The 19486-nt window shown below is 43.9% G+C and overlaps 1 protein-coding gene and 1 long non-coding RNA gene across 4 annotated transcripts in view; one reads left to right on the plus strand and one right to left on the minus strand.

The window, feature by feature from the left end:
* Positions 1-19486, plus strand: part of B4GALNT3 (beta-1,4-N-acetyl-galactosaminyltransferase 3) — a 104684-nt gene that overhangs the window by 19599 nt on the left and 65599 nt on the right. The window lies entirely within an intron of this gene.
* LOC129049021 (uncharacterized) overlaps positions 3546-19486 on the minus strand; it is a 28081-nt gene continuing 12140 nt past the window's right edge. The window contains exon 3 of the long non-coding RNA XR_008511771.1: positions 3546-3676. This is a non-coding gene — a long non-coding RNA (uncharacterized LOC129049021). The remainder of the gene's footprint in view (positions 3677-19486) is intronic.

The following is a 19486-nucleotide window of genomic DNA, read 5'->3' on the forward strand; positions in this document are numbered from 1 at the left end:
AGCCTAGAGTCTCTCTGCAGTGACCTGACTCTTGCTGAAGGTATTTTGTTTCATGGCTGTGGCTTCTGTTTTTTTTTTTTTAAATTTAAATGAAACAAGGTCTCACCATGTTGCCCAGGTTGGTGTCAAACTCCTGGGCTCAAGCCATCATCCGACCTCAGCCGCCAGAGTAGCTGGGTTACAAGCACATGCCACCGTGTTCAGTGAAGGCTGTGGCTTTGATGGTATCACTGTCCCACTCTGCCCAGATCCCTTCCCTGAGCTGTTGTTCTTGGACTGCCAAACTGGGTAGGGGCAATGGGACTCTGAATCTGGTCATCAGCAGTAAAAGGAGACATACGTAGGGGATCTTTGGTCACCTAACAGCCAAGAAGAGAAACAAAGTGAAGTCAGGGAAATATGGGAGATGGGATCTTACTTCTAAGGACTCTTGATAAGGGGGAAGTTGAACAACTGTGTCAGGTGCAGATAAAAAGTCCAGAAGAATGATACCTGGGAAGAAACCAGCATGTTTGGCCAAGGAACAGGGGGAGCTACTGGTGAATTGTGTTAACTGAGACCTGCCGCAGCAGGATGACGGCAGGAGCCACACTGTAGAATCATAGAGTATTTAGGCTGGAGGGGAACACCGTGTTCAACTGAGGCCTTTAGTGATCGGGTGATTTGTCTCTCATTTTTGCTCATGTAAGTGCAGTGGATCCTGGAGTTTCTTACCGGCAGCAACCAGGATGGGGAGTTCTATTCAGAACTGACCAATTAAAAAAAATAATAAGTCCTTTTTCTCTTAAGCATATGGTTAGAGTAAGAATACTCTTGTGGGATTCAGGCCGTGTGGGGTCCAGTCTTGGTTCTGTGTGAACTGGCTCTGTGACTTTGAGCAGGTCAGCTCTGCCCCCCGGACCTCAGTTTCCTTTTCCGTAAACACAGAATGCTTGACGGTGTGGTCCTTGAGGTCCCTCTGATTCTGACATTATTCCTAAAGAAAATGGCATTGGCCTCGGCACTGGGGATTCTGAGTTGGCCGTGGCTGGAGAAAGACTATGATAAGGAGCCCTGGGGAGATGCCTGGGTTCCTATTGGTGACCTCGCCTTCTTGTTCAAGCAGGACAGGGAGTGGGACCCAGGCCCAGCCTTATCCCTGGGACTGTGGCTGTCCTCACCCCTCCTCCTCTCACCTGAGAATAAAAGGGTGGGCTCCATAGGCAGGGGCTGTGAGGAGGGGTGCGGTTGCGTGGGTCGTGGACGATGGTCCTTAGACCGCGGCTGTCCTCACCCCTCCTCTTCTCACCTGAGAATAAAAGGGTAGGTTCCATATGTGGGGCTGTGAGGAGGGGTGCAGTTGCGTGGGTCGTGGACGATGGTCCTTAGACATCTCTGGGGAGCCTTTGGCAGGAGAGGCGCAGAGACTCAGGGGCACTTCCCCAGGCCCTGGTGACCATGGTCATCTTTGTCACAGCCTCCTCCTCTGCCCTTCCAGGCCAAGGACTAGACCAGTCCCTCTCAGCCTTGCCTCTATCTCTCCCTGCCTGCTCGGCAGCCAACACAGAAACACTGCTGTGTGCTTAGCCTAGGGGTGGGAGGGATTTCTGCCCAGGGATTGGCCATGGAACTGGCTGCTTATTTTGGCAGCTCACACCACAAAGACCATCAGACGCTGAGGGAAGGAGAGGTGGGAGTTAGTGAGTCATGGCCATGCCTCAGGGAGGGAGGGAGCTTTCACTAGAGGTGCCCCTCAAGGAAGCAGACTTCCCCTCCAAAGAAGAGGGGTGAGACTCTGGATGCTTCTTCCCAGGGTCACTGACTTAGGTCAGCTAAGGTGATGAGCATCCCCGTGGCGTTCTGTGTAATGGGAATAATGGCCCTGACCTCACGGTGCTGTGGCAGCAAGTTGAAAAGCTAGCACATCAACCTCTCAGTGAAGGTTTGCTTTCCTTTCCTTGGTGTGCCTTAGGATATGACAGGGTAGACACCATGGGTGCAGACATGGAGGAAAACCAGAAGCAAAGCAGGAGTCCGGCTGCCCACACCCAGTCACTCTTGCTTCTCGTGGTTTCTCCAGTGCCCAGCTGAGGCTGGCCATGGTGGGAAAGTGGGACTTTGCTCTGTGCTGCCTTCTCCTAACCCTGTGTTGTCCTGAGGCCAGGCAGACAGGCCCCAGTCATTACCTCACCGCAGGGCCCCTGTCTGCCAGAGTGCATGGTGGAGCTGCCTGGGTGGAGAGCGGAGCTAATTTTAGACCTGGGGACTCTTTGCCAACAGCTGTGGCTGGGCCCAGGCAGCTGAGCTGGATGGCTGGGGGGAGTCTCAGCCACCCTGCAGGGAGCCCTGGACGCGGCCCTCCAGGTCTGCTCTTGGGGGCATATTCCTGCCTCAGCCTCAGCTGTGGGGAAGCCTGGATGAGGGTTCCTCTACACAGAGGGTGCTTCCTTCCTCCGTCTTGCATCAAGATATTTCTGGCCTCCATCTCCTCTTTGTAGGTGGCTTTGTAGACCAGAAAACATTGATATGACATCTTAGATGGTAGGTCAGTGGGCTTCTGAAATGGGGCAGGTAGGGGCAAGAGGGAGAAAAGGGTGTCCCCAAATCGTTCTGGGTTTATAGGCTAAATCCAGCCTCCCACTGAACCCCGAGCCAATAATCTAATTGAGTGCTTCTCAACCTCCTTCCTGTTAGTACACAGAGAAAATGACAGGAAAAGATACTTGTAACACACATAGGGGTATAAAGAGGTTTGTGGTTGGATGTCGCCAGCCCTCAGATTCTGCTGCTCCAAGCACTGAGGGCTGATACTTTGGGACATGTTACCATTTGGAGCCTACCAGCAGCCACAGCACACCAGTGGGGAAGCTCTGATATCGTCCATCAGTGGCTTGCTACAGTCCGTGTATGCCAAGTCCAAGCTTCAGGAAACATCCCCTTGGCTAATCATAGACCTGTGCTGGAAGGGAACCCAGAGAGCGTTGAATCTGTGCTCTCTTTTTGCAGATGAGGAAACTGAGGCTGAAAGAGGCTTGTCCAAGGTTAAAAAGCTAGTAAGTCAAAATCCCAGTTTTGATTCAAGTTCTGTTAGGACAGTCATTCCTTCATTTACCCAACATTTATTGAGTTCCTATAAAGATCAATATTTGGAGGATACAATGATGAAAAATAGTTGTGGGGATTCATCTATATTTGGTAAAGAGAAAATCAAGGAAACTGTTCAGGAAGGTAGTTATTTCTGGAGAGAGAGATGGGGATGTGTTTGGAGAGAGGCACAAAGGGCTTCAAAACATGTCTGTTTCTTAAGCATATACAGAGCCAGGCACCGTGGCACACACCTATAGTTCCAGCTACTCAGGAGGCTGAGGTGGGAGGATCGTTTGAGCCCGGGAGGCGGAGGTTGCAGAGTGCTGAGATCATGCCACTGCACTCCAGCCTGGGCAACATAGTGAGACCCTGTCCCCCACAATAAATAGTAACCCAGTTATGTGCACTTGGCACATGTGATCTCATTTAATCCTCACAACAGACACTTTCTATTGTTTCCATTTTACAGCTGAGAAAATTGAAGTTCAGAGGTACTTACCTTGTTCAGAGCTTCATGGTGAATCTTCTTTGCAGTCAGATTCAAGTGCTCACATCTTAGCCATGACACTGCAATGGTGGAGGGGCAAGTTGCCTTGCACAGTGAGCTGGCCTTGGGGTGGGATAGGAGAGAAAAAGGCAGGAAAGTTACTAAATCTCTCTAATTTGTTCCCCAGTTCATAAAATGGAACTAACTTTACTTGCTCCTCCTTCTTGTCCAAATAATTTGAATGTGAAAGCACTATATCAGCATAAAAGCTGACATTTATGAGGAACTAATCCTGTACCAGCTACTTTTCAGGTGTCACCTTCTCTAATCGTTCCTTGACCCCATCAGGAGCACACAATCCCTGTTTCACAGGTAGACTGCCTCCCTGCTCTTAGCATCCTCCAGTTACACATCTCTTTCCGCCCTGCCTTCCCCGAGGTGCTGGCTTTCACTTGTCAGTGACAGTCATTCTGAGGCTGAGAGGCTGAGGCTGAGAGGTAAGAGATACGAAGTACCTGTCCTTACCCCACCCCTAATGCAAGCAATGCCATCCTGTTGGCACATGCCACGGTTATCTCTGGGGCCATCACCCTCTGCTGAGAAGGCTGAGGCTTTGAAATCCTTGAGCTTTCACAGTGGTTCTCGGCCTGGCTGCACATTTGAGTACCCGAGGAGCTTTAAGGACTCTAGCTTTAAGAACTATTCATGCAAGACCTCACCCCAAGTCAATCAGTTAGATTTGAGAGGAGGAGTAGCCCAGCATCATTCTCCAGGTGACTCTGAAGGTCAGTCAAGATAGAGAGCCTCAGGTGTACACTTTCTCTCAGATGAGCTGAGCTGAGAAATAAAGGGTCCTGAAGAGATGAGAGAACACAGCTAAGCAATGACCTGGATGCCCCCTGGCCCCAGGCTGGCCCAAGGATTAGGCAGAACAAGTCAGGAAATGAGAAAAGAAACAGAGAAGGAAGGAGACGATGAAGTCGACAGGAAAGAGGAGAAAAATTAAAAAAAAAACAAACAACACTCATTTTGGTTTGGAGGATGCTAAATTCCTCCCAATAATGGTCCCAGACCTTTCCAGTGGTATGTATGGTGTGAATTCCAGTGTGTTCTGAACTCAGGTCCATCCTGTGGTGTATGTGGGCTTCAGGAGATACAAAGAAGTGTGAACGCTGTCCAATTGGTATTCCAAGAGCTATGGTGTGCTCACATAGACAAAATATACACGTCACACATAACACATCCCTTTGGCATGTTCTCCAGCGCCCAGAAGCCCCCTCAGGAGAAGCGAATTCTAGCATAGAGGAGGAAGACGTGATGTTGGAGGTGGGATTTGAACTGGGACTTATGATGCAGAGGACTTAGATGATGAGGGAGGATGAAGACAGAGGAAACAAGCACGGATGTGCCAGGGGCAGGACAAGCCTGGCCTGATGTGAGAGGAGGCTGCTACATCCCCAGCAAGCGTGGGCACCGAGAAGAAAGATGTACTTACAGTCCGAGGGCAGCAAAGTTGAGAGAAAAGGAGGGAGAAACCAGCTATGGGGTAGATACGTGAATGATAGATTAATCACTTAACTATATAAATACATTTTCTATCTCTACTTGGAGCCTGATTCTATGAAATTAGGAACCAGCAAACTGGGACCCCCATGGTGGGGTGGTGTTTACAGATGTTCCACTAGGAACAAGAGATGTGAAGAAACCAAGACCCAGAAATAGGTGAATGACCTCAGGGTTGATAGACCCAAGGCCTCGGCTGGCAACTGAAAATGACAGCAATGATTCTCAACCTCGGCTACGAATGGATTGCCTAGGAAGCTTAAAAAATAACTGAGGCGATATAAGCATATAATTTATCAACACTCACAGAACTGTTCATGTAAAATGGATACATTTTATTATATATAAATTATACTTTAAAAAGTTGATTTTTAAACCAAGTCAACTTCTGGTCTACCATGTAAGGAGCTCAGAATCTCTGCCGTTCTGTCCTAACCACAAGTAAAGAGCTGAACAGACTGGGAAATCGACAATTCTTAGATTCCTCAGAGAAGGGAGATGAGAAGGAAAACTGCTGTCCCCAAAATTGGGGAGACAGGTAGGCAGATGCAGAGAATCACAACTTACCAAAGCAGAAATCCATGAGCAGAAACCTCTGCAGAAACCAGTGTCTAGGCAGGAAAACCTAAACTGTAATTGATGAATTACTAGAGGCTCAGTGTGAACAAGTCTGAGAATTAAAAATTCCAGGAGACTCAGTCCCAAGCTTGTGTGAGTTTTACCTCTAGGAGCCTACCAAGTCCTCCCAGTACATTTTGGAGAAAAATCCCCTTCTGCTTCCAGCAGGGGGAGGGAAAAAGAAAGCATTCTGAAATACACCAGAATATTCTGTTTTTCTTTTTCTTTTCTTTTCTTTTTTTTTTTTTTTTTTGAGACAGAGTCTCACTTTTTGCCACCCAGGCTAGAGTGCGGTGGCGTGATCTTGGCTCACTACAACCTCCACCCCCCAAGTTTAAGTGATTCTCCTGCCTCAGCCTCCCAAGTACTTGGGATTACAGGTGCCTGCCACTGCACCCAGCTAATTTTTGTTTTTTTAGTAGAGATGGGGTTTCACCATCTTGGCCAGGCTGGTCTTGAACTCCTGACCTCATGATCCACCCACCTCGGCCTCCCAAAGTGCTAGGATTACAGGTGTGAGCCACCACGCCCTGACTATTCTGTTTTTCTTAACAAGGCCTGCCCTCAGAGGAAACTATTTTACAAGAGCCTAACTTGCTGTCCTAACCTACCTAGGGGAGGGGAAATACCCAACTCTAGCCCCTTCTGGTCATCCTGTCCCATCTAGAGTGGGGAGAAGCCTGTTGTAGATCACAGTCCAGAGGCAGAAGCTCGTTGAAAGACTGAGATAAAACTATAGAATGCATCTGCTCCTGGACACCTAACCACCATATCAGTAAAGGCCCTTTTCACAATTTGTTTTAGTCAGCACATCACTTTCAACAAAAAGTTACAAGGCATACTAAAAGGGAAAAAACACATTTTGAAGAGACTGGACAATTAAAACCAGAGTCAGGTATGGAAGAAGTGTTAGAGAGGCCAGACATTTTTTTAAACTATGAGTAATATATTAAAAATTTTAATGAAAAAAGTAGACAACATGCAAGAACAGATGGCTAATGTAAGCAGAAAGATGGGAATTCTAAGAATGAATCAAAAGAAACCCTAGAGATCAAAATCCCTGTAACAGAAATGAAGGATGTCTTCAATGGACTCATTAGTAGATGGGACACAGCTAAGAGAAGGATCTCTGAGCTTTAGGATATGACAATATAAACTTTCAAAACTGAAAAGCACAGAGAAAAAAGACAAAAAAAATAATATCCAAGAACTGTGGGACAATTACAAAAGGTGAAATATACCTAATGGAATATCAGAAGGAAAAGAGAGAAACAGAAGCAATATTTGAAACGATAGCGACTGACAGTTTTCCCCAAATTAATGATAAACACCAAACCACAGATCCAAGAAGCTCAGAAATCATCAAGCAGGATAAACACCAAAATAAAACAATAAACACAATACCTAGCCAGACCATATTCAAACTACGGAAAATCAAAGATTTTAAAAAAATCTTGCTGTGTGTGGTAGCTTACACCTGTAATCTTAGCACTTTGGGAGGCTGAGGCGGGCAGATCACTTGAGGCCAGGAGTTCGAGACCAGCCTGGCCAACATGGTGAAATCTGGTTTCTACTAAAAATACAAAAACTAGCCCGGTGTGGTGGTGCATGCCTGTAGTCCCAGCTACTTGGGAGGCTGAGGCAGGAGAATCACTTGAACCCAGGAGGCAGAGGTTGCAGTGAGCCGAGATCATGCCACTGTGTTCCAGCCTGGGCAACAGAGCGAGACTCTATCTTGGAAAAAAAAAGAAAGGAAGAAAAGAAGAAGAAGACCAAGAAGAGCAGCCTGGGAAACATAGTAAAACCTTGTCTCTACCAAAAAAAAATTTAAAAATTAGCCAGGCATGGTGGCATACGCCCAGCTACTTTGGGAGGCTGAGGTGGGAGGATCACTAGAGCCCAGGAGGATGAGGCTGCAATGAGGTGTGATTACACCATTGCACTCCAGCTTGGGTGACAGAGCAAGGCCCTGTCTCCAAAACAAACAAACAAAAAACCCAACACTTGGAAGTAGCCAGATAGGGGGAAAACACCTATTGAGAAGCAAAGATAAGAATTACATCTGACTTCTCAGAAACCAGTTATGGGCCGGTATGGTGACTCACGTATGTAATCCTAGCACTTTGGGATGCAAACAAGGAGAGAGTTGAGTGAAATATTTAAACAGCTGAGAAGAAAAAAACAAACAAAAACCCATCAACCTAGAATTCTGAACCCTGTGAAATTATTCTTCAGAAGTGAAGTAGAAATAAATACTTTCTCAGACAAACAAAAATTGAGGGAATTTGTTGCCAGTAGATCTGCCTTGCAAGAAATGTTAAAAGTAGTTCTTTAAAGAGAAGGAAAATGATAGGTCAGAAACTTGGATCTGCATAAAGAAAAGAAGAATGTTGGAGAATGAATAACTGAAGGTAAAATAAAAATTGTAACTCTTCATTGATCTAACAGATAGGTTTATTCAAAGTTATAACAATGTATTCAATTATGTATGCTCATATATATACTGATGTATGCTTATATATAAGTGAAATGCAGCATTAATGCAAGAGATGAATAGGCAGAATTAGGAATATTTTGTTATTGTAAAGTACTTGCACTACCTGTGGAGTGGTATAGTGTTGTTTGAAAGTGGATGTCCCATCCTGGGCAACATAGCAAGACCCCATCTCTACAAAAAAATTTAAAAATTAAATTTTTTTAATTTTTTTAATAATGGCACATGCATGTAGCTCCAGCTACTTGGGAGGCAGAGGTGGGAGGACTGCTTGAGCCCAGGAGCCCAAGGTTGCAGTGAGCTATGATTGCACCTCTTCACTCCTGCCTAGGGAACAGAGTGAAACCCTGTGAAAAGAAAAGAAACAAGAAAGCAGATGTGGTTTACTTGTGTGTTGTGAACTCTAGGGCTCCACTGGAAAAAAAAAAAAAAAGTATAACTGATATGCTAACAAAGGAGAGAAAGAATGGAATCATTAAAATGCTCGCTTAAAACCACAGAAGACTGCAGCTATAAAAAAGAATGAGTTCATGTCCTTTGCAGGGACATGGATGAAGCTGGAAACCATCATTTTCAGCAAACTAACACAGGAACAGAAAACCAAATACCACATGTTCTCACTCGTAAGTGGGAGTTGAACAATGAGAACACATGAACACAGGGAGGGGAACATCACACACTGGGGCCTGTCAGGGGTTGGGGGTGGCCATGGGGAGCGAGAGCATTAGGACAAATACCTAATGCATACAGGGCTTAAAATCTAGATGATGGGTTGATAAGGGAAGCAAACCACCATGGCACATGTATACCTGTGGAACAAATCTGCACGTTCTGCACGTGTATCCCAGAACTTAAAAAAAAAACCCACAAAATACAGAAAAAGAAAGGAAGACAAAAATAGGAAGAGAGCGTAAGGGCAATACATAGACAATAGTAATAAATATGATAGATATTATTAACCCAGGTATTTTAATAATCATTTTAACTGTGAATGGTTGAAATAAACCAATTAAAAGACAGAGATTGTCAGAGTGCATCTAAAAACAAAACCCAACTGTATATTTTCCACAAGATATCCACTTTAAATAGAAAGATTCATATAGATTAAATGTAAAGGAATGGAGGAAAATATACCATGCTAACACTAATAAAAAGAAAGCAGAAGAATAGATGAATCCACTGTTAGAGTTGAAGACCTCAGCATCTCTCTAGAAATTGACAGATGCAGCAGCCAGAAAATTGGTAAAGACGTAATTGAACTTAACAGCACCGTCCGTCAACTGGAGATAATTGACATCTATGAACTGCTTCATCCAGCAATAGCAGATTACTAATTCTTCTCAAGCTCACATGGAACATTTACCAAGATTGACCATATTCTGGGTGGTAAAACACACCTTAACAAATACAAAAAAATAGAGTTATACAATGTCTGATCTCAGACCACAATGGAATTAAACTAAAAATCAATAACAGAAAGATAACTGGAAAGTCCTCAAATATATGGATATTTAAAAACGTGCTTTCGAATAACACTTATGTCAAAGAAGAAATCTCAAGAGAAATGTAAAAATCTTGAACTAAATGAAAATATAACCTAAAATTTGTGGGATGCAGTGATAGCAGTGCTTAGAGGGAAATTTATAACACTGAATGCTTATATTAGAAGAGAAGAAAGATCTAACATCAGTGACCTAAGCTTCTACCTTAGAAAACTAGGAAAAAAGAGCAAATTAAATTTCAAAAACAGAAGAAAAGAAATAATGAAAATTGGAACAGAAATCAATGAAATTGAAAATAGGAAATCAATACAGAAAGTTAATAAGACCAAAAGCTGTTTTTTTAAAAAAGATCAATAAGATTGATAAGCCTCTAAGCCATGCTAACTAAGAAAAAAAACAAATTACTAATATCACAAGTGAAAGAAGAGACATTACTACAGATCTCATGGACATTAAAAGGACAATAAAAGAATATTATGGGCTGGGTATGGTGACTCACATATGTAATCCTAGCACTTTGGGAGGCAGAAGTGGGCAGATCGCTTTAAGCTCAGTAGTTCAAGACCAGCCTGGGCAAAACCCCATCTCTGCAAAAAATACAAAAATTATCTGGGCATGGTGGCTTGTGCCTATAGTCCCAGCTACTCAGGAGGCTGAGGCTGGAGGATCATTTGAGCTGGGAAGCGGTGGTTGCAGTGAGCCGAGATCATGCCCTGCACTCCAGCCTGGGTGACAGAGCTTGACACTGTCTCAAAAAAAAAAAAAAAAAAAAAAAATTATGAACAACTCTACACCCCAAAATTTGATAACCTAGATGAAATGGACCAATTCTTTGAAAGACAATCTGCCAAAACTCACACAAGAAGAAATAAACCATCTGAATAGTCGTATCTACTGAGGAGTTTGAAGCAGTAATTAATAACGTTTCAAAACAGAAAGCCCCAGGCCCAGATGGGTCTGCAGATGATTTCTACTAAACATTTAAGGAGGAAATTATGCCGTTTCTCTACAATCTCTTCTAGAAGATAGAAGCAGAGGGAATACTACCTAACTTATTCTATGAGGCCAACATTACCCTAATACCAGACCCAGACAAAGACATTACAAGAAAGAAAATTACAGATTAATATCTCTTATGAACATAGATGCAAAAATCCTCAACAAAATATTAGCAAATTGAATTCAACATGTGTAAAAAGATTACACATCATGGCCTTTCTTTCTAGGTATGCAAGGGTGGTTCAACACTTAAAAATCAATTAATATAATTAATCACATAGGCAAAAGAAGAAAAATTACATGATCATATCAATAGATGCAAAAAAGATATATGACAAAACCTGACACCTATTCATGATAAAAATTCTTATTTTTTTTTTTTTAAGACAGTCTTGCTTTGTTGCCCAGGCTGGAGTGCAGTGGTGCAATCGTGGCTCACTGCAGCCTCGACCTTCTGGTCTCAAGCAATCCTTGCTCCTTAGCCTTCTGAGTAGCTGAGATTACGGGCGTGCACCACCATGCCCAGCTAATTTTTGTATTTTTGTAGAGATGGGGTTTTGCCATGTTGCCCAGGCTAGTCTTGAACTCCTGAGCTCAAGCAATCTACCTGCCTCGGCCTCCCAAAGTGCTAGGATTATAGGCATGAGCCACCACACCCAGCCTGATTCATGATACAAATTATTAATAAACTAGGAATAGAGGGGAACTTCCTCAACTTGATAAGCAATATCTACAACCTACAACTAACATTATACTTAATAGTAAGAAACTCAAAACTTTCCCATTGAAATCAGGAACAAGGCAATAGGCCGGGTACGGTGGCTCACGCCTGTAATCCCAGCACTTTGGGAGGCCGAAGTGGGCGGGTGGATCATGAGGTCAGGAGTTTGAGACCAGTCTGGCCAACATAGTGAAACCCCGTCTCTACTAAAAATACAAAAAAAATTAGCCGGGCGTGGTGGTGGGCGCCTGTAGTTCCAGCTACTCGGGAGGCTGAGGCAGGAGAACTCTGTGAACCTGGGAGGCGGAGGTTGCAGTGAACAGAGATCATGCCACTGCACTCCAGACTGGGCACCAGAACGAGACTCTGTCTCAAAAAAAAAAAAAGAAAAAGAAAAGAAATCAGGAACAAGGCAAGAAAGCCACCTCTCACCACTCCTTTTCAACATTATACTGGAAGTCCTATCTAATGCAGTAAGACAAGAAAAGGAAATAAAAGGTATACAGGTTGAGAAGGAAGAAATAAAACTGTTCACAGATGTCATGATATTCTATATAAAAAATCTGAAAGAACTGACAAGAAAACGAACTAATAAGCAAGTATAGAAAGGTTGCAGGATACAAGGATACAGATGTCAATTGCTTTCTGATATACCAGCAATGAACAAGTGGAATTTGAAATTAAAAACTCGTTAGTATTCACATTAGCATCCCCCCAAAATGGAATATTTAGGTATAAGTATAACAAAATATTTACAAGATCTAAATGAGGAAAACTACAAAACTCTGATGAAAGAAATCAAAAAACTAAATAAGTGAAGAGATATTCTATGTTCATGAACAGGAAGACTCGATATCATCAAAACATTTGTTTTTCCCAACTTGATCTACAGGCTCAATGCAATCCCAATCAAAACTCCAGCAAGTTATTTTGTGAATACTGGCAAACTGATTCTAAAATTTATATGGAGAGGCAAAAGATCCAGAAAGTCAAGTCAGTGTTGGAGGCAAAGAACAAAGTCATAAGACTGACACTATCTGAATTCAAGACAGTATAGGGCTACAGTAATGAAGACAGTGTTATATTGGCAAAAGAATGGATAAGTAGATCAATGGAATGGAATTGAGAGTCCAGAAATAGACCCATATAAATTATATTCAACTGGTCTTTGATAGAAAAGCAAAGACATGCAATGTGGTAAAGATAGTCTTGTCAACAAGTGGTGCACACATGCAAAAAAAAAAATCTAGACACAGTTCTTACACCCTTTACAAAAGTCAACTCAAAGACCTATATGTAAAATGTGAAACTATAAAACTTCTAGATAACCACAAAGGAGAAAACCTAGATGATCTTGGGTATGCCAGTGACTTTAGATTTTTAGACAACACTAAAGTCAGAATCCATGAGAAACAATTGATAAGCTAGACTTCCTTAAATGTAAAATCTGTTCTGCAAAAGACAATGTCAAAAAGAACAAGAAGACAGTCTACACAATGGGAGGAAACATTTGCAAAAGACACATTTGATAAAGGATTGTAATCCAAAACATACAAAGACAATAAGAAAACAACCCCATTAATGGGCAAAACACCTGAACAGACAATACCAAAGAAGATATAAACACGGCAAGTAAACACATAGAAAGCTGTTTAAGATCATATGTCATTAGGGAAATGAAAATTAAAACAACAGTAAGATATCACTACACACCTATTAGAATGGCCAAAATCCAAAATATTGACAACCCCAAATGTTGACAAGGACATGGAGCAACAGGAACTCTCATTCATTGCTGGTGGGAATGCAAAATGGTACAGCCACTTTGGAATTCAGTTTGGCAGTTTCTTTCAAAACTCAGCATACTCTTACCTATTCCTTACTGTAAGGAACTAAGACCTTCTGTACAGTGTTGAAATATAATGGTTTTGTTTTTTATGTTTTTCACAAGAAGGATATAATTCACCATTTTATCTAGCAAGATTTTGAAAACAATGAGAGAATCTCATCTCAGCCACTTTCCTTAGCAGTTCCTGCTTTTATTCATTTGCTTTTTATGTTACCTCAGGCACAGTTTTTATTTCATTAAAACATGAATTGTCCAGATTTGGAGGCAGTTTAAAAAAAATGAAAAGTATCAATAGAAAGAGGTAGGGGTGAGTTTTATTAATATCCTGGAAATTGATGGCCCAATCAGCAGTAGAGTCCATGTTGGAAAGGCAGTCCATGCTTCTCCATAGTTCACTCAGCATGAGTTTCCCTCAATGAAGTTCTCATTTTTAATGACAGGCAGTCCACACTTCTCCATAGTTCACTCAGCATGAGGTTCCCTCAATGAAGTTCTCATTTTTAATGACAGGCAGTCCACGCTTCTCCATAGTTCACTCAGCATGAGGTTCCCTCAATGAGGTTCTCATTTTTAATGACAGGCAGTCCACGCTTCTCCGTAGTTCACTCAGCATGAGGTTCCCTCAATGAGGTTCTCATTTTTAATGACAGGCAGTCCACGCTTCTCCATAGTTCACTCAGCATGAGGTTCCCTCAATGAGGTTCTCATTTTTAATGACAGGCAGTCCACGCTTCTCCATAGTTCATTCAGCGTGAGGTTCCCTCAATGAGGTTCTCATTTTTAATGACAGGCAGTCCACGCTTCTCCATAGTTCACTCAGCGTGAGGTTCCCTCAATGAGGTTCTCATTTTTAATGACAGGCAGTCCACGCTTCTCCATAGTTCACTCAGCGTGAGGTTCCCTCAATGAGGTTCTCATTTTTAATGACAGGCAGTCCACACTTCTCCATAGTTCACTCAGCATGAGGTTCCCTCAATGAGGTTCTCATTTTTAATGTCATCATTAGAAAAAGGCCTGGTTGGCCAGGCACGGTGGCTCATGCCTGTAATCTCATCACTTTGGGAGGTTGAGGCGGGAGGATCCCTTGAGCCCAGGAGTTTGAGACCAGCCTGGGCAACATGGTGAAACCCCATCTCTACAAAAAATACAAAAATTAGCTGGGTGTGGTGATGTGCACCTGTTGTCCCAGCTACTCGGGAGGCTGGGGTGGGGAGGTGGGAGGATTGCTTGAGCCCGGAAAGTCAAGGCTGCAGTGAGCCATGATCGTGCTACTGTACTCCAGCCTGGGCAACAGACAGAGACCTTGTATAATACCTTGAAAGAAAAAAAAAACAACAACCAAAAAAACAAGAAACAAAGGAAAAGTTCTCATTGTCCGTTCTTAAATGTAAAGGCTCTTAGCTTCATCAGTCAGTGTTCACATTGCATGTGGGGTCCCAAACAGCCAACCCCTTACATTAAACTAAATTCTGCTTAACCAGCCCTCACACTGAACTTAGAAGCCAAGAGTTCAGGAGGATGAGCCCTGGAGTCTCCCTCCCTCGTCCTCCATTTTCTACCATCCCATAGTAGTCATGCAGGATTGGGTGGGACCACAGCTTAAGGTGTTGAGGCCAGCACCCAGGTATAACTTGTATGGCTTTGGAGAATTTCCTGAGCATATGGTTTTCCCTATCTCAGAGACCCATGTAGTACTGGACGCTGGGACATTGGAACAGGAGTGTAGGAGAAGACCCACAGATTGGCCCCTTGTCACCAGCCGTATCAATGAATGCACACCAAAAACTGGAGCACCAGGCTCCTGAGGCAGTGATGGGGGAATAAACTGGAAAGGCTGACTGGGGCCTAATGTGTGTGGTGGGGAGTCTTTATTCTTATGTATTCTTTGATAACAGAATCATTAATGAGAGCATTGTCAGGATTTAGTCTCAGGTTTCACTCGTTTAGTTGAAAATGTGAAAAGCCTGTACCCCTTTAGCTATAAGTGAGGAAACCTGGGTATAAAAAGGAGGCCTGGAGTTTTTGTTCTGGCTCTGCATAGCATAAGCACAGTGCTGGCATATTACTATTAAATAATAAGAATGTGTGGACCACTTTCTGTGTTCCTGGCACAATGGATGCACTTTGTATGTGGTAGCTCATTTTAATCTTCAGAGCTTCCTTTTCTTTTACAGATTAAATAAACAGAAGCTCAGAAAGGTTAAATAACTTGTCTCAAGTTACACAGTCACACTGTAACAGCCAGGATTTGAAACCAGGTCTGTCTGACTTCAGAACCCATGCTCCTAGTCACCTCAGGTCTGCCCCCTAAAAGGGTTTGCTTTAGGGGTTCAGTTTCCTGGGGAGGGCTTTCCAGTTGCCCTCTTTGAGGTTTCTCATTTCCTCCTGAATTCTCGGGTCCTTCTTTTTCCCCTTAGTCCCCCTAACTTTCTTTGTAAACCTTAGTTCAGCTGATCAATGTATCCTCCGCCAAACGTACCGTAAGAAACAAAAGTGTCATCTAGACCTCAGGCATGCAATAGGTGAGGTAAGATTACCTCTAAGGTTGCCTCCTATTTTCAGCACTTGGGGGTACCTGCTGTGTTTCTAGGCCTATGCTTGGGGCTGTTGTGTACAGCTATGCAGGTTGTTCACTGCAAAGATGCTCCCTTCTTAGAGGGTGAATGTGGACCAGAATCTAGCATGAGCTTCACTTGCCAAACTGCGTGCCTGGGGGGAAGGCACAAAGACACTGGAGGTTAATGGTCGCCCTGACTCTGCTGGGCTCAGGGGTAAGTCTGGCCCTTGGGTAGCTTTCTTATCTTTATTTAGAAAAGTATCCCCATGAAATAATGGAAGCAGGGGTCTGCAGCTCTGCCGTGTTGCAGTTAGTGTGAGGAGTGCAGCAAGTGCTCAGCTACCAAGAATTACAAGATCAATGTTCATGAATGATATACATTAGAAAAGTTTACATTTATTAAACTATATTGACAGTGTATATTTTGTGTTTATATATGCACATCTATAAATATAAAAGCAGATTCACATCGTTCTCCTCCCTTGTATTCCAGTACACTTTCTTGAGGGGTGCATAAAAGGTTGGAATTTGTTAGCTCCTTGAGAGTTGCAGAGAACCCTAAATATGCCCATATATGTGTCATGGCATGTCCTCTGTCCAGGATCATGGCGGAAAAAAGATCCAGAGCTGTGGAATTAGCGAACAAATGGTAGCAATGTAGTCCCGTGTCCATCTCTAGCTCTCGCTTTTTCTATTCTATCCAGCAGCCTTGTCCCTGAGCTCCCTGGATGTCTTCATTTACTCTTAAAGAAAAATTGAGCTGGATTTCACGTAACGTTAACTTTTAAAGGGTACAGTTCCGCGGTGGCTCACACATGTAGTCCCAGCACTTTGGGAGGCCGAGGCAGGCGGATCGCTTGAGGTCAGGAGTTCAAGACCAGCCTGGCCAACATGGTGAAACCCTGTATCTACTAAAAATACAAAAATTGTCCAGGCCTGGTGGCACACACCTGTGATCCCAGCTACCTGGCAGGCTGAGGCAGGAGAATTGCTTGAACCTGGGAGGCAGAGGTTGCAGTGAGCCAGTATTGCACTCTGCACTCCAGCCTGGGCGACAGAACAAGACTCCATCTCAAAAATAAATAAATAAATAAAGTGTACAATTCAGCGGCATTTAGTACATATACAATGTTGTACCACCGTCACCTCTATCTAGTTCCAAAATATTTCTGTCACCCCCAAAGGAGACTCTGCCCATGCGCATTAAGCAATCACTCCTTCCCCTTTCCTCAGACCCTGGCAACCTGTATTCTGCCTTCTGTGTCTGTGGATTTACCCTGTCTTACGTGTGGCTTCTTTCACTTAGCATGATGTTTTCAAAATTCATCCATGTGTAGCATGTTAGTACTTCATTCATTTATTCATTCTATTTATTTAGAGACAGGGTCTTGCTCTGCCACCCAGGCTGGAGTGCAGTACAGATCACGGCTCACTGCAGCCTCCAATTCCTGGGCTCAAAGGATCCTCCCAATTGAGCCTCCCGCACTTTAAATCTTTTGTAGAGACGGGTTCTTGCTGTGTTTCTCAGGCTGGTCTCAAACGCCTGGCCTCAAGCGATCCTCCCACCTCAGCTGCTGAGAGTACTGGGATTACAGGCGTGGGCCACCGCTCCTGGTTTTCACTTCTTATTATTATTTAACATTTTTTTTTTTTTGAGATGGAGTTTCACTCTTGTTGCCCAAGCTGGAGTGCAATGCCGCGATCTCGGCTCACTGCAACCTCCACCTCCCAGGTTCAAGCGATTCTCCTGGCTCAGCCTCTCGAGTAGCTGGGATTACAGGCATGCGCCACCATGCCTGGTTAATTTTGTATTTTTAGTAGAGATGGGGTTTCTCCATGTTGGTCAGGCTGTTCTCACTCAGGTGAACCACCCGCCTCGGCCTCCCAAAGTGCTGGGATTACAGGCGTGAGCCACCGCGCCTGGCCCCTTCATTTATTTCTAAGGCTGAATCATATTCCATTGTATGGATATACCACGTTTTGTTCATCCATTCATCTGTCAATGGACATTTGGGTTGCTTTCACCTTTGGCAATTGTGAATAGTGCTGCTGTAAACACTGGTGTACAAATATTTGTTTGAATGTCTGTTTTCATTTCTTTTGGGTATAGACCCAGGAGCGGAATTCCTGGGTCTTGTGGTAACTCTGTTTAACTTTCTGGAGAACCGGCTTTGTTCCTTGTTGTTGAGCACTGAGCCAGTGGTCACTTTTCCTCATGCTTGACCTCCCGCTCTTTGTGTCTAAGTCAGGAGGTAATCATTTTGTTTGTCTTGTTTTCAGCACCAGCATTCCCAAGCCCCTGCGTCCCTGGGCTGTTTTTGTTGCTCTCCTGTTCAGTAGCACAGCCACTCTAGAAAGTGTTTTGATTCTTTACCCTAACCACTTCCTAACCTGTTTACAGTCACTGTGGTCCTAAAGTCTCCTCCTGGATATGATACACACTGGATTTCTTAGTCTCTTCTGATGCCTCCCCACCCGCAACTTCCAAACCCACCCTCAATTTCCCATTCAATGACTAAACAATAAACAAACCTTCCTCTACTCGTACAGTTTTATACACACACACCCCTTCACTGCCCTGTTGGTTGCGAAGTTCTTTGTGCTGTCTCCTGGGCTCACTAGTACCTTGGCAGTGCCTCACGGTTGCCCCTGAAGAGAGATTGTTTTTCTCTCTTTCCATTCGATGCTGTTTCTGATTGTGTATCATGAAGCCAGCCTCATCACTGGCTCTCCCTGCCACTGAGAGGTGATTTTGAATGAGATGCTATCCCTCCCTAGCTACCTCTCCACCATGTCCACCCAAGTCCAGTTGTCACCCAGAGCCCAGACACTTCAGAAGCAGCTCACTGAGAGGCCACTGTGTGCTGGCTTTGGATGCTCCAAACCCTCTACCATGCACTAGAATGATGCCCTCTGGACCATGGTTAATTTAAATAACTCCATCTGTGGCCCCATCTCTAGTTGACTTCCTGCTTTTATTTTGTTCTGATTCCTGTGTGTTTGTCCACACCCACATTGCTAGTTTTTATTAGCTTCAGGAGACAAGGATCCCTGTGTGTGTAAGATAATGGTCTTGGGGCAGGAGGAACAGGCACCATAGAAGGAAGAAAAGTTCCAGATTGGAATGACAAGCTGAGAAAAAGCAGTATGTGGGGCTACACTAGCTGGTGGAAGACCTGGAAGATGAAGGTGGAGGAATTTACCTTGATAAAGCAGCGTTTATAACTTTGTCTTTTTGGATGTTCCTGCATCTGTCTTTAAGAGGTTCCTTCCAGCACGCTGGACAGCCAAGGGTGTTTACCATGGGTCAGAGAGCACCATTCTCATGCATGGTAGAGGGCTGGAGCGTCCAAAGCCAGCAGGCTGTGGCCTCACAGTTTCCATTGCCCTACCCTGGAAAGAATCTCCATGATGGTGTCAGCTGGACAGTAGAATTGGGAAATCCAGTGATGAATGGCAAGTTGGTGGCTCTGGGGACAGGATAGTGGAGCTTTAGCATACAGAGAGGACACAAAATCTGGTGGGGTATTCTAGAGCAGGGCCCAGAGCCCTTCATAATGTATAATTTGAGATGAGAGTTCTGGGGGAGGATAGAGGGGCTTTTAGGGATTGGTTCTGTCCCTTCAGGAA

The sequence above is a fragment of the Pongo abelii genome, chromosome 10, assembly GCF_028885655.2.
Source record: "Pongo abelii isolate AG06213 chromosome 10, NHGRI_mPonAbe1-v2.0_pri, whole genome shotgun sequence".
NCBI classification, from domain to species: Eukaryota; Metazoa; Chordata; class Mammalia; order Primates; family Hominidae; genus Pongo; species Pongo abelii.